The 11768-nt window shown below is 31.6% G+C and overlaps 1 long non-coding RNA gene across 1 annotated transcript in view; it reads right to left on the bottom strand.

Annotated features, from left to right (window-relative positions):
• Positions 1–472: 472 nt before the first annotated feature.
• The window catches only part of LOC109158222, a 25122-nt gene continuing 13826 nt past the window's right edge, over positions 473–11768 (bottom strand). The window contains exons 2-3 of the long non-coding RNA XR_002050335.1: positions 7818–7829; positions 473–483 (exon numbers count right to left, since the gene is read on the bottom strand). This is a non-coding gene — a long non-coding RNA (uncharacterized LOC109158222). The remainder of the gene's footprint in view (positions 484–7817; positions 7830–11768) is intronic.

Below are 11768 nucleotides of genomic sequence, written 5' to 3'. Positions count from 1 at the left end.
GTTAACAAGACAAAATTACATGCACTTGTGGGTGAAAGTAGAGGCAAAATTACATGCACTTGTAGGTGAAACTATGAAAGTAAGACACGTGGCATGCACTGATTAGTTCGCATTTTGCACCTGGGCGGTCATTAGCACGAGATCGTGCCTATATATATATATATATATATATATATATATATATATATATATATATATATATATATATATATATATATAGAGAGAGAGAGAGAGAGAGAGAGAGAGTAAATACCCAAAATGGTCCATCGACTATAGCTAAATTCACAAATTGGTCCTCAACTTTCAATTTCAACCAATTAAGTCCTTAACTTTGCAATTTTGACACGATTTGGTCCTCCATTTATTTGACCGTTTGTTGACCGTGATCGACGATCTCCAGAAGAACCTTCAGCTCTCGTCGGAAAACGTGGAGGCCTCCAGGATGACGTTGCACCGGTTCGGAAACACGTCGTCTTCTTCGCTCTGGTACGAACTCAACTACATTGAATCCAAAGGGAGGATGAAGAAAGGCGACCGAATTTGGTAGATCGCTTTCGGCAGTGGATTCGAATGTAACAGTGCGGTCTGGAAATGCAACCGGAACCTTAAAAAACTGACGATGGACCATGAAATTACATATATATCCTCGAAAATCACAGTCAACAAACGATCAAATAGACAAAGGATCAAATTGTGTTAAAATTACAAAGTTAAGGACTTAATTGGTTGAAATTGAAAGTCGATGACCAAATTGTAAATTTAGCTATAGTCGAGTGACCATTTTTGGTATTTACTCATATATATATATATAATATGTATGTGTAGTGTGTAATACAAGTATATGTGAGCTCCGATCCTCTGATAGTCCGATCCCGTAAATGTGGTTGTCGGATGGAGGTGACAAGGCGAAGCGGCCGCCGATGGAGGCGCCGTCACGGTCGTGGCGTCGCCATCAAAACTCACGTTACACAACAGTAGAGTGGGGGGACCAAAATGAATAAAGCAAGCCTAGCTGGGAGAAAGACAATCTTAAATTTGTTGGCGTTTCGTGCAACGCACACAAAAGGAATGACGAATCGTAGGATGATTTCTACCGATCCAGGAACAATCATCGTCTTTAATTGTTGGTAGCTTAGCAGCCATTACTAGCTTCTCCCATGCTCCAATAATTTCATATATTATATATATATATCATTATACAACGCCATGTCACATCATCGTTATCTCTTCTACAATAATATGTGCATCATCATTATCATCATATTTCTCTCTCTCTATCTCTCTCCCACATATACACATAAATATCATTGTATCAAAACCAATCATTTGTCATAATTACTTGTTTAATTAATTAACTCAACTTATTATACTAGTATGTAATTGGGAGGATTGTTATGCTCTGCATCCGTATATACCATGCATGGTGCATCCGGATGCAAAAACGACATCGTTTTGACGTCTAACTTTAAAAAAAAAATAAAAAATCAGAATTACATAACTATACATTCATAATTTCATAACTATACATCCAAAATTACATAACTACACATCCATAATTTCATAATCACACACACACACACACACACACACACACACACACACACACACACACACATATATATATATATATATATATATATATATATATATATATATATATATATATATATATATATATATATATATATATATATATATATATATATATATATATATAGGGAAGGGATCAGGTGCATTTGTGGCTTCCCGTGCGGATGTGCGGTGGATTAATGTGCGTGAGATTTGTACTCAATGTGCCTGAGATTTGTACTTAATCTGCGTCATGTTAATATGCGTGAGTATTGTGTTTAATGTGCGTGAGATTTTTGCTTAATGTGCGTGAGTATTTCAGAATTACGAGCTCAGAAGGAAGCAGAACAGAAACTCATGCACATTAACGACTAAGCTTCTTGTTACTTCTTCCTTCAATTTGGCCATGGATTCTGGATTATCAGCTACCTTCAGTGCAGTTGAATGTTTATATAAATGACGCACGCACAGTAAAATTTGCACAGCAGCTAAGTGTGGATTTCTGTTGTATTATTCCCATAATTCTTAACCACCATAGACCGCCTCCGCATCATCATCATCAGGGAGGGGGCAAATGGCTACTGGGGATGGGGAAGACGCTGACATCAATATTTTCTGCTGCATTTTACACATTCATGCACATTAAGTACAAATCTCAGGCACATTAAGCACAACACTCACACACATTGAGTACAAATCTCACGCACATTAATCCACCGCACATCCGCACGGGAAGCATTCAACCGCACGAGAACCTTTCACTATATTTTATATATATATATATATATATATATATATATATATATATATATATATATATATATACATACATACATATATATATATATATATATATATATATATATATATATATATATATATATATATATATATATAATATTCTTTTTTATTAATAATGAGATTTATAATTTATAATGTTCTTTATATTCAAATTATTTTATTAAATTAATTATATTTCATATTTTGTTATGAATATTTTTATAAAGTTTCGATGTGTTTTATTTTTCGTTCATATCCAACAATACTTACAACTATATTTCTTAGGTAAATAATGAGATGTAAAATTTATAATGTGTTTTCTATTCAAATTAATTATGTTTCATATTTTGTTATGAATATTTTTATAAAGTTTTGATGTGTTTTATTTTTCGTCTGTATCCAATAATATTTACAACTATATTTCTTAGGTAATTTATTTATTTATTTTTAAACTATGTCTTTTGTTTTAATGTTTCTCCTTTACTGGAAAAAATTTCTGAACCCATTTGTACTTTTTCCGCCTCCTCAACTGAATTTCTGGCTCCGTCCCTGCTTTTGAAGTAATGATAAGCACTTAATACTTTTGGCATAATGATGGCTAGCAAATGCTAGGTGGAGGCCTAACTATATAAGTTTAAGTACTGTCACATGATATCATAGAAAATTTACAATATATATATTAATTTACACAAATTAATACTCATTTTTGTGTAAAAGTACTATATATTAATTTACACAAATTAATACTCAATGTTTCATTTTATCTGTCATACTATTCATTGGTCAAACGAATTCTTTCTTCTTTTTTATTTTCTTTAGTAGTTTTTATTTATTTTTATATTTAATTTTTGTGTTTAATAGTACTATACTTTTAGCGTACTTTATAAATATATAAATTTTATATATTAATACTAAACTTAATATTAATTATGAAAAATTGAATTAAAAATAACTTTACTCAGATCTAGTTAACCGAATTATCAAACACATAAAATGGGACGGAGCTAAGGGAGAATATATATTTGTTATTTTTATATCTATATAATAAGCATTGAAGCTAACTACTATTTGACATGGATCATGTGTGCCTTCTTCGAGTATGAGATGGATAAAATATTTGTCTGTTTATATGCATCTCAATTAATAAGTTCCATTTTTCTATATACGCAAATAATAGCAACAATGGACCCTCCCAAGTCCCAATGAACATTGCTAGCTATATCCAAAGCTTACATTTACATGCAATCATATATTATTATCTTAATATATAGTGACTTCTCTCCTATTCTATACGTCTTATATTACTTTCTTAATTGGTCTTAAAAATATTATCTAATTTCACTTTCTGATAAATGATAATTAACACATAATATATTAGAGATGAGCAGGGACGGAACTACCTTTGGGATTTAGTGGGCCCTGCCCCTCCCCCCCACCCCCACCCCCTCCCATCCATACCCTCACCCTAAATTTTTTCGTAAATATGTATGTATATATTAATATAATAAGAATAAAATACATTTTTGGTCCCCCTCTAATTTTTTTTTTAAATAATCTATTATGTTGATATTAAATGAACTCAAAATATATATTAAAGTTCAAAATTTATTAAATAAAAAGAAATAAATCAAATAACTAAAGTGACCATTTTTCTTTATTATCTTATTTCTTTTATCAAAATTTTAATAATGTATGGTATATATAATAATATGGTGCAGTTAATTATAATGTCGACTAACATTGTAAATTTTCTCTACTACACTGACCCCCAACTCAAGTTTTCTGAGTACGTCCCTCGAGATGAGACAACTAATCGGGTTACCTAGCTAGATAGGTTGGTAGGTTAAAAACAGCTTTCAAATGCAAGTACTACTGGACCCTGCATTCTAGCTAGGATAGGACGATGCTACTACTTCATGCTAAGCTAGCCTGATGTTCTTGATTACCAATCAAGCAATAATGCACGCAGACACACATACACATATATTATTATCATCTACGTGTATTGAGTATTGACAAAAAAATACAAATTTGATCCTTTCCAATTATAATAAAGCTGCGCTGTCTATGAAAGATGCATGGCTACCTTAGGTTGTTTGATCATCAACGTAATATAATTAAGGTCATGACTCATGACTTGTTTCCGTGTGTGGGTCATCCTATATAGTACTTAAATTGACGACTCATGCATAATAAGCATGAATGCCCTAATATATATATGAATGAGTTCTGGTGCGAAGATAGCTTCCCGTGCGGTAGTGCGATTAACACAAAACGACGCACCTTAAATACATAAACCGCGCACCTTAAGAACACAAACAAAACACCTTAAGAACACAAACCACGCACCTAAAGTTTTAAAATGGCGCACGTTAAGTACAGAAACCATGCACCTTAATCACACAAACAAAGCGCCTTAAGAACACAAACCACGCACCTAAAATTTTAAAATGACGCACCTTAAGTTTCAACAACGTAACTGACTCACCTTAAGTATACAAATCACGCACATTAAGAAGGAAAACCACACACCTAAAGCTTTAGGCCGACGCACCTTAAGTTTCAACAACTGACGAACCTTTAAGCACACAAACTATGCACCTTAAGAAGGAAAATCACGCACCGAAAGCTTTAGATCGACGCACTTAATTTTTTAACAATTGATGCACCTTAAGCCACATAGTACAAACCACACACCTTAAGAAGGAAAACCACGTTATTTTGATCTAGATGCAAAATAACGAAATTGCCACCGCATTTTTTTTTTAATCATTGTTAATCCTGGACGTTGATTTAGGCAAGATCAATGACTCATATTTAACCACACAACCGCACGGGAACTGAATTATATATATATATATATGGATTTTAAAAACAATTACAAATTGGGCTCAATTTCACCATATCACAAATTGGTCCAATCTCCATGCACTTAGCCTGAAATTAAATCTTATATACTATATATACACATACTTTTTTTTTTTATTTGTTTAAATATGGAGCCCCTAAAAATTGAGAGCCCTGTGCGGTCGCTCATGGTGGAGATACTCAGAACCGGTCTAGTCATATACATATTTGGACTAGGAGTTGTCTGAAAGTGAATATGTTTGTCCCATAAAATACTCAAGAAAATATTTAACTACTATTTTTTTGTACTATAATTTCTACCATTGGGTATGTATATTGAATTTGGAGTAATGATTTGAGATTGGAGCAGTAGTTATATATGCAATGTGGTTTAAGGATGATGATGAAACTAATTAGCTTAAAGAAGAATGTAAAGCATCCACGCGGCGGATAATGGGAGGATTGTGGTGAGAAGTTGTGACCTAAACCTTGGGACACACGCATTACTCTTTTCTTTCATCCATCCTCCTACTACATACCTTAGCTACAAGCTACCAATTCTAAAACAACACCCAATATAATGTCTTTGTCATATGATTCTGCCTTAAACTTGACACCTGTCACTACTACAAACATGCCAAGTATATATGTATAACCATGCCTTAATGGGGTGTTTAGTAGGATGTAATTGTAATTTCATTATTCTTATCAAACTCGATGAAATTATAATTCCATGGTTTAGTTGAAGGGAATTGTAATTTTGTGAAATTACAATTCTTATGGTCCCATGGTAAATGACTGTTTTATCCTTATTGTTATTGTTATATTATTATTAAATAAGAGTATTTTAGTCTTATTTACTTCTTCATTTTATATTAATGTCCTACCAAACAATGTAATTTAAATTTTCACTTTATTCTTTTCCCACCGAATTACAATTCTTTTTCCCCTAATTCATTCCTCCCAAGTACCAACGGGCATGTGTAGTGCACGTATCTACTAGGTAGTGTTAGTGAGCACAATGTGCACCAGTTGAATTTTTTTTTTTCCAAAAAATACGTATTTATTTTTTCGAATTTGATTCTATGAAAATAATCTTAAGAATTGATGAATAACATATCATTTTTCCCTAATAGTACGTCTTTCTTTGTGGAAACAAAAACAAAAACAAATAAATCAGTACATGCTCCATCCGCTCAACCACTCCGGCCACCACTTATTCGGGACTTTAATTTATTTATATTTTGTGTATAATAGTTGATGTTTTTCTCATTATTAATTGCCTAGGAGACAATAAGATTAATTGGGATTTGTTGCCGACATGTTTTCTTAATTGCTTGAAATATAGCAAATAAGACAGCATAACAGTCCAAAATGGCTAAAAACGTGTGGAAACCCAAAGCCGATTAGATTAATAATAGTAATTGTAGTGTTATAGGTTTGGTAAAGATGTCTGATTCTATTGTCTCTAATATTTGCTCCTACGATCTTAATTCCTGCAGGAACCATTGATTAAAGGCAATTGGTATATAGGTAGAATGGATTGTTATTACTTAAACAAAAGTGTATATATTAAGATTCAAAAAAAAAAAAAAAATGTTATAGGAGGTTGTAACACATGAAAGAGTGTATGTCGTAATGTCTAGAAATTGAATACTTTATATTAATTTGTATTTTTGTCCATAAAAAGCGAAAATCCCTTACGACTGTCACTCAATTCTACGTTCTTGTCTACAATCTACCACCAGAAACCAACAATCACCCCCCCTCCGGGAGAAGCAAGCTATAACTAGCTAGTAGCGAATGTACAACTTTACTCCATTTATCTGCATAGTAACGCCACGCTTTTATGACAGAATGTTGTATTTAGTTCTTCAAATTACCGTTCAACATATCTAAATATCAATTCAATTACGTACCCTTTAGCTCAGAAGCTTTAATTTATTTACAAGTAACCCTAAAAGATTGCCAAAAACACTGGGGTTTTGATTTTTTTTGCTAATTTTGGCTCCCCACATTAACCAAACCTAAGGGCTACATATATACTGTACCAAAGATTGTGATGAAGAATACTGAAAGTATATATTATATATTATAATGCAAATTGAAAAATAAAAGAAATGAAAAGCTTCTTTATGAAAAAAGTTGCAGTGCAGTGCAGTGGTGCAAGTTAAGAAGCATCCTCAAAGACAGCAACTTTTGTGATACATATCATTTCTTAAGAAAAAGCAAAGCTAAAAAATATGCTCTAACCTTTTTGTATTTGTCAAAAAGTGTGCAGTGCAATATAACATTCTGAACGTGCGATTGTCTCCATATACAAGATACAACAAGTCTTTAACTGCTTAATTAATCGTTGCAACTTTTTATTATATATCTTATCTTATCCCCCAAGTTTCACATATATCACACATACATCGCAATTTATTGTTATCGGACGGCTATAAATCTTCCATTTTTGGGCATGATCCAATACTTAATTAGCGGCATATGGCCATTATGTTGTGGTCTAATTTGTAATAGAAATAACCATTAGCATTATGAAGTCTATAAATGTGGCACCTAGGTTATATACCGGGGTGGACCCAGCATGGGAGCAGCTTCCCCCACTCCCTCCCAACCCCACCCCACCCCTATATTATCCTTGTATGTATATATGTATATATAGAACAGGTTTTACGTATAAGTATAATAAAACACAAAAATGTTAACAAGTGTTAATTTGGTTCAGTTGGCAGGGTGCGTATCAGGCCTTTGGTAAAGTAATACATTTTTTATTCTGATTATTTTATCAAAATAATTATGTTTTATATTTTATTATGAATATTTTTATAAGGTTTTGATATGTTTTATTTTTTACTCGTATCTAAAAATATTTATGATTATATTTTTTTAAGTGTTTCATCTTTTTTTTTTTTCAAATTAACTTTTTCGTTGTAATGTTCCGCCCCCACTGACAAAAAATCATGAGTCCGCCACTGGTTATATAAGTGTTTGGTCATCTCAGTGCTCGTGTCACAACATATATTACATCTAGTTTGCTTGAGATTAAGTGAGAAGCAATTTCTCTATTACAGTTTTATAAGAGCTAAGGTTGCTCGATTATATAATGTTTTTGCTGAAGATTAGAATTTGTTGCAGTTTTATATGTATAATACATGTATATAATTTGGTAATTCCTATCACCAACCGTGTCATATGTATTTGCTCGAAATCACTAGTAAAATGCATGTTTAAACATATAAAAAGAAGCCTAGAAGATCAAGTCTAGTATTCCATCATCGAAACGTAGCATCAATTGCTATGTAAGTATAAACAAATAAAGTTGTTTTTTTTATTATTAAATATAACCTTTTTTGGTAACAAGAAAAGCCACAACCATTATTCGAGAGTGTACAGGATAAACCTCGCTTGAGTCGCTTCTATTGGGTAAAAAAAAAATTCAAAATCACTATTCATAAATGTGCACGGAATAAACTTCATTGCAATGTAATAATCCGAAAATCACATTAAAAAGGTAAACCATGCACACTAGAAAGCCTCTGTGCTTCAGACTAACATACATAACGGTACCCAAAGAAAAAAAGAATTAAAAAAAAAAAAAAAAAAAAAAAAAAAACCAACTAACCCAATGCGATTAAATAAAGAAAGAGGGAGACAGCAGTTAATTCCGTTGTAAAAGGAGTACAGAATCATTGAGGAACACAACATGTAAGCGATTGGATGTGTTGAAAACAACCTGTTTGTAATGAATCTTAGGATAATCAATACAATAATCCAAATTAAATAATTTTAGGATTGTAATTAACTTTAGTTTAGTAGCAGCCGAAAAGGGAGGGGCCCTAAAATTAAGATGTTCTTTTGCTGACTTGTCGAAATTGTGATGGATGAAGGGAATTTCAGATTGGGAATTTGGGATATCAATAATTAATCAATATCATCAAGAATATAATTATTATAATAGTAAAATATATTAATTATTCTTGATAAAAAAGTAAAAAAAAAAATAAAAATAAATTAATATTATTGTCGAGACAAGGAATTTGTGAGTGACATGTGAAAGGCCCCATTGGTTGTCCCCATAGAAAGCCCATAACTTATGGAAGTGAATTAACTAAATGGACACTTTGGTGTGGGGTGGGGGGGAAATTATTGCTTCATTTAATTCCAAATTAGATAACGAATACTAAGTCGTCACTCTTTCACCAACATCCACACGCACAATAATATCTGAATATGCACACCCAAAAATAGGATTAAATAATCCTTAATGGGATGATTGAGTGGGTGCAAGTATGGAGTATAATTCTCGTATCAAAAGGTCATGAGTTTAATTTTTATTAATATTCTTTTGGTCGAGTTCGTCGCATAACAACACATAGTATTCCAAGGGTGGTTTACTTTTGCATGGTCGGTATGTTTTGCGGGTTATTATATAGTATCTGACAGGGATTTACTCAATACAAACACTCAATTTGTGGCTGCGGTAAAAGTGAAGGCCTCTACTTAAAAAAAAAAAATTCATTTGTCATAATATTATATCGAGGTTTGTCATGATATATATATTACATCTAGTATTAAAGGTGTAATTTTATTTCTTTATATTTGTATATATAGCAACCAAACTAAACTACACACATTTCGATGGCTAGACTTGGCCCTAGCTCCAAGTCTTCGCTCAATAGTATCATGTAATGATGATTTCAACTATAGCGTTTCATGTTAAATGGTGAGCTAGTACATAAAATATTAATTATGTTACACAATCCAATACTTACAAAAAATCATGATGCCTAACTAATTTTCAATAAAATGAGGTTCCGCCTCATCATTAAAATTCTTGTCTCAAAACTTTGGCCAGATCAGATAAACAACATCTCTTGAGGCTATGGCTATTACACTATTTATTAGTACACACAATTATGCTATCAAACTAGCAACCTAACCCATTCTAATTTCTTACTTGTTTACTTAGTTTATTCAAAGCACAATAATGATTAGAAAAATTAAAAGGCCAATGGGGGCTCAATTATGCTCATCCGATCCCATGCAATAAAGATAAAATAATGACAACCTTATTATTAATAACAATAATTAATATAAATAATAAATATAAAAAAAAAAAGAAAAAAAAGAAAATAAAAGGGATCTCATTTGATGTATATATATAACATCAAAGGCACATCGAAAAGGTTAGTGTTGAGACACGACAAAAAGGGAAATCTTAAAGTTGGATATCACATGCATGCATAAGTACTCCTGAAGTTAAACTCACACTGGCAGAACCACTTGGGACTTTTGGAATAAATAATAATAATAATAATAATAATAATAATAATTGTCAGGATTTAGTGCGGCTTACCACTATGCCAAAAGTTATAGCTTATAGCGAATGCACAATTTTATTTCATTATACTTACATGGCCTGCCAACCTCGACTGCACATCATGCTTTCTATGAGATTCAAAATCCGTGACCTACTCTGATACCAATTTTCAGATCAAGCACTTACTATTATGTCAAAAGATATAGCTTGTAGCAAATGTGCAACTTCTTTCATTATACTTGTGTAGCAGTTAACATAAATTTCGATCGTAAGATGTTGGACCTGGCTCTCCAAGTTACCATCCGATATGATGAATTGATAATAATAATAATAATAATAATAATAATAATAACAACAACAACAACAACAACAACAACAACAACAACAACAACAACAACAACAACAACAACAACAACAACAACAACAACAACAACAATAATAATAATAATAATAATAATAATAATAATAATAATAATAATAATAATAATAATAATAATAATAATAATAATAATAATAATAATAATGTAAGTGTAAAGCTGGATATTAGGTGTTATGTTGTGTCATTGCTTTGTTCTCTAATACGGTAGTCATATGAATTGAAAGATGTTATTGCAACAACATAATCACAAATCTTGGTTTACAATATGTCCAAAATTTGCACGAATATTTTAATGTAAAGTTGGAACAAGAATTTAACTTAGATTTAATTTTGAAGCCAACAACCTAGCATCAATAGTAAGTTGTTCCAAATCTTTGCTTGTCATTGTTTAATTAGAACAAGAAACACCACATTGACATCACTTTGTAGAATTATCTCCATTTTGGGAAAAAAAAATTAAAAAAAAAAAATTATGAGGGTTGTTTATCCCCCACCCTCCTCTTTTAATAAAACAATAAAATTCTAACAATTATTTTTTCTTTTATAAGAGATGTATTTGAATTTAAGATTTTGTATGATCAAACAATAGACTAAAGAATATGGTCAGAAAGTCTATTGAGGTTTCTAACTACTGGAAGGTAGTAAAAAACCTTATTTTTTAGGTAAAAAAAAATAGACTTTCTGACCAACCTTTAATTCAACCTTAGTTTTTAGGTAAAGATCTTAGTTGGGGATACGAAAAATCAATTGTCACTATTACTGAACACCCATTGAATGTGGTTATTAATTAGTAACACCAACCACCAATCAAGCTTAATGAAAAATTTGACATGCTAGGTGACGGACGTGTTCAAAATTTCTAACCAT

Source organism: Ipomoea nil, unplaced genomic scaffold, assembly GCF_001879475.1.
Source record: "Ipomoea nil cultivar Tokyo-kokei standard unplaced genomic scaffold, Asagao_1.1 scaffold0302, whole genome shotgun sequence".
In the NCBI taxonomy this organism is placed as follows: domain Eukaryota; kingdom Viridiplantae; phylum Streptophyta; class Magnoliopsida; order Solanales; family Convolvulaceae; genus Ipomoea; species Ipomoea nil.
This window is presented reverse-complemented; position numbering and strand designations above follow the sequence as displayed.